Source organism: Ovis aries, chromosome 7, assembly GCF_016772045.2.
Source record: "Ovis aries strain OAR_USU_Benz2616 breed Rambouillet chromosome 7, ARS-UI_Ramb_v3.0, whole genome shotgun sequence".
NCBI classification, from domain to species: Eukaryota; Metazoa; Chordata; class Mammalia; order Artiodactyla; family Bovidae; genus Ovis; species Ovis aries.
Window position 1 is genome coordinate 43,214,103 of NC_056060.1, and position 4,544 is coordinate 43,218,646.

Here is a 4,544-nt window from a genome sequence, read left to right on the forward strand (position 1 = left end):
AAAATCTAAACAAAGACAATTTTAAAGCCAAAAATCTTTAAGTGCTCTGAGTCTCCTCTAAGCATTTTTCAACAATGTTGGGCCCCAAGCCAGAACATGTTACAACCTTTTTGAACCCACCCCACCCTGCTTCAACAGCAGGCCTCCCCTAGAGAAAAGAATCTGATACAATGCCAACAAGAGAATCTTCCTCCTTAGACTATCTTAAGGCTTTCATCTTTTTTGTTTAAAAAAAAAATAAAAAAAGAAAAGCTAAAAACTTGGGATGCAACAGGCTTCAAAATATTCAGATACACAGAGTGTAGAGAAAGGAATATTCAAAATTTAAAAACCTGTGGTTCAGAGGTATGCAGATGAAGGGCCTGGGCCTGAGGTACCCCTTGCCATATTGCAAGAAGGGCTCAGATACCCACAGGTCTGGTGTCTCTGTCTACTTTCAAGCCTTTTCTCCAGGTCCCTCATGAAGGGGGGTAGCTGGTCACCCTCCTACTGAGGCCCTCGGCAGAGATCTGTTGCAGTGGCTCAAGACAGTCCAATTGAGCAGCTGGGTGATGGGCGATTCATTTTTCACTCTGTTGCAAGGGCATGTGGGTTGGGGGGACAGGAAAAGGGGAGCAGACAGGACTTTAGAACACTGGTGGAGCCCTGGAAGCCACACCAAAGCCACACCCCGTGAGCTCGTGCAGGAAGGATGTGGAGACCACATTCCCGTGCAGACCCATTCAGTGTTCTGGGTAAGTCTCTCACTTCCTCTCCGTCCCCACCATCTGCCTCTTGCTTTTTCTGGAGGGGCTGTCAGAAGCACGTAAGGCATCTGATGTCCTCTCTAGCAGAGTAAATCAAGATTTTCTATGGACAGCTCTTTATTCTTATACAGAATTTCCCTAGCACAACAACAGTATCATAAGCTGTATCACCTCTGCCCCATTACCATGCAAAGTGAAAGTGAAGTCGCTCAGTCGTGTCCGACTCTTTCTGACCCCATGGACTGCAGCCTATCAGGCTCCTCCGTCCACAAGATTTTCCAGGCAAGAGTACTGGAGTGGGTTGCCATTTCCTTCTCCAATTACCATGCAAGATGAAAGACAAATAGAACCTTAGAGTTACACTTCGTTCAATGGACAGGACTCCAAAGAGTTAAATCCTTTTCTTACAGTTGCATAACTTGTTAACTGCGTCTAGAGCTCGTTTTTGTTTTTTTTTCTTTTGCCTCCTTCTGAGCACAATTTTCCTAGTCTGTACCTTTTTTGAAAAGAAGAGAAGTGAAAAGCAAAGGAGAAAAGGAAAGATATTCCCATTTGAATGCAGAGTTCCAAAGAATAGCAAGGAGAGAAAAGAAAACCTTCCTCAGTGATCAATGCAAAGAAATAGAGGAAAACAACAGAATGAGAAAAACTAGAGATCTCTTCAAGAAAATTAGAGATATCAAGGCAACATTTCATGCAAAGATGGGCTTGATAAAGGACAGAAATGGTATGGACCTAACAGAAGCAGAGATATTAGAAGAGGTGGCAAGAATACACAGAAGAACTGTACAAAAAACAGCTTCACGACCCAGATAATCACGATGGTGTGATCACTCACCTAGAGCCAGACATCCTGGAATGTGAAGTCAAGTGGGCCTTAGAAAGCATCACTACGAACAAAGCTAGTGGAGGTGATGGAATTCCAGTGGCACTCTTTCAAATCCTAAAAGATGATGCTGTGAAAGTGCTGTACTCAGCATGCCAGCAAATTTGGAAAACTCAACAGTGGCCACAGGACTGGAAAAGGTCAGTTTTCATTCCAATCCTAAAGAAAGGCAATGCCAAAAAATGCTCAAACTACCACACAATTGCACTCATCTCACATGCTAGTAAAGTGATGCTCAAAATTCTCCAAGCCAGGCTTCAGCAATACGTGAACCGTGAACTTCCAGATGTTCAAGATGGTTTTAGAAAAGGCAGAGGAACCAGAGATCAAATTGCCAACATCTGCTGGATCATCGAAAAAGCAAGAGAGTTCCAGAAAAACATCTATTTCTGCTTTATTGACTATGCCAAAGCCTTTGCCTGTGTGGATCACAATAAACTGTGAAAAATTCTGAGAGAGATGGGAACACCAGACCACCTGACCTGCCTCTTGAGAAACATATATGTAGGTCAGGAAGCAACAGTTAGAACTGGACATGGAACAACAGACTGGTTCCAAATAGGAAAAGGAGTATGTCGAGGCTGTATATTGTCACCCTGCTTATTTAACTTATATGCAGAGTACATCATGAGAAACACTGGACTGGAAGAAACACAAGCTGGAATCAAGATTGCCAGGAGAAATATCAATAACCTCAGATATGCAGATGATACCACCTTTATGGCAGAAAGTGAAGAGGAACTAAAAAGCCTCTTGATGAAAGTGAAAGAGGAGAGTGAAAAAATTGGCTTAAAGCTCAACATTCAGAAAACTAAGATCATGGCATCTGGTCCCATCACTTCATGGGAAATAGATGGGGAAACAGTGTCTGACTTTATTTTGGGGGGCTCCAAAATCACTGCAGATGGTGACTGCAGCCCTGAAATTAAAAGACATTTACTTCTTGGAAGGAAAGTTATGACCAACCTAGAGAGCATATTCAAAAACAGACATTTCTTTGCCAACAAAGGTCCATCTAGTCAAGGCTATGGTTTTTTCCACTGGATGTTGAGAGTTGGACTGTGAAGAAAACTGAGCACAGAAGAGTTGATGCTTTTGAACTGTGGTGTTGGAGAAGACTCTTGAGAGTCTCTTGGACTGTAAGGAGGTCAAACCAGTCCATCCTAAAGGAGATCAGTCCTGCCTGTTCATTGGAAGGACTGATACTGAAGCTGAAACTCCATACTTTGGCCACCTCATGCGAACAGTTGACTCATTGGAAAAGACTCTGATGCTGGGAGGGATTGGGGGCAGGAGGAGAAGGGGATGACAGAGGATGAGATGGCTGAATGGCATCACCAACTCGATGGACATGTGTTTGAGTAGACTCCGGGAGTTGGTGATGGACAGGGAGGCCTGGTGTGCTGTGATCCATGGGGCCGCAAAGAGTTGGACACAACTGAGCGACTGAACTGAACAGACCTTTTCATCTCTAAGACCCTAAACTTTGAGTCTTCTTCTCTGAATTGACTTTTGGAATTTTGCTTCTTCGGGCTACCCTTGAATTAAATTCCCACATGGAAATACCCTTCCCCTTCCATATTTTTAGGAGCAACGACCTCCTTCTCATTGGAAAGACTCTGATGCTGGGAAAGATTGAAGGCAGGAGGAGAAGGGGACGACAGAGGATGAGATGGTTGGATGGCATGACTGACTCGAAGGACATGAGTTTGAGCAGGTTCCAGGGGTTGGTGATGGACAGGGAAGCCTGACATTTGTTGAATGAAATGATAGAGAGTGACAGTGATATTTTTTTTTAACTTTCACTTTTTCTTTTTTTTTTTAATTAATTTTAAAATTTAAAATTTGCGTCCATGGAGTCGCAAAGAGTCGGACACGACTGAGCAACTGAACTGAACTGACCTCCTTCTAGATTCATTTCTCCCTGTGCCTGGGTGGAGCCCTGGGTCTGGCTTGGTAGGCCTCCCAGCATCATCCGCCCTCTCTGGGTCTCTCCAGCCCTTGGCTTTTCCATTCACAAACTCTGGCTGCCGGGCCTGGCGGGGCTCAGGCAGCCTTTGTCACTGTCGTTGCTGTTTGGTCGCTCAGTCGTGTCCAACTCTTTTTGCAGCCCCATGGACTGTAGCCCGCCAGGCTCCTCTGTCCATGGGATTTCCCAGACAAGAATACAGGAGTGGGTGGTCATTTCCTTCTCCGGGGGATCTTCCTGACCCATGGATCAAACTCGCATCTCCTGTGTTGGTTCGTAGGTGGATTCTTTACCACTGAGCCACCAGAGAAGCCCCACACCTATCCTTTAGGTAAGAAAAGCACTAAGAGGCTTTAGAGATTAAGAGACATTATGGGATTTGCTCATAGTGCCTGGCAGGCAGATTTTAGAGTCACACCCTCTTCCTCTTGACTTCTTGCCTTCAACTTGCCCACTAACCATACCTCCTCTGCACCACTTAAAAATATCACTGTTGCATGAGACAGGGTGCTCAGGGCTGGTGCACTGGGATGACCCCAAGGGATGGGATGGGGAGGGAGGTGGGAGGGGGTTCAGGATGGGGAACACATGTACACACATGGCTGATTCATGTCAATGTATGGCGAAAACCACTACAATGTTGTAAAGTAATTAGCCTCCAATTAAAATTAATTAATTAATTTTTTAAAGAAAAAGTGAAAGATATAAAAAATATATCACTGTCACTTTCTTTCATTTCATTCAACAAGTGTCAACTGAGCATATACGCTATAGTCAGCATAAAGGAGGTGCAAGAGCTAAAAAGATCAAAATGACACACCCCATCTTCCTAAATCTACATCTCCTTCCTAGAAGAACCCAGACTTTAGCCTATCATATTTTAAATAAGGAATTTTTCCCATCTTCCCAAACTACACAATTTTGATTTATTTATTTAATTGTA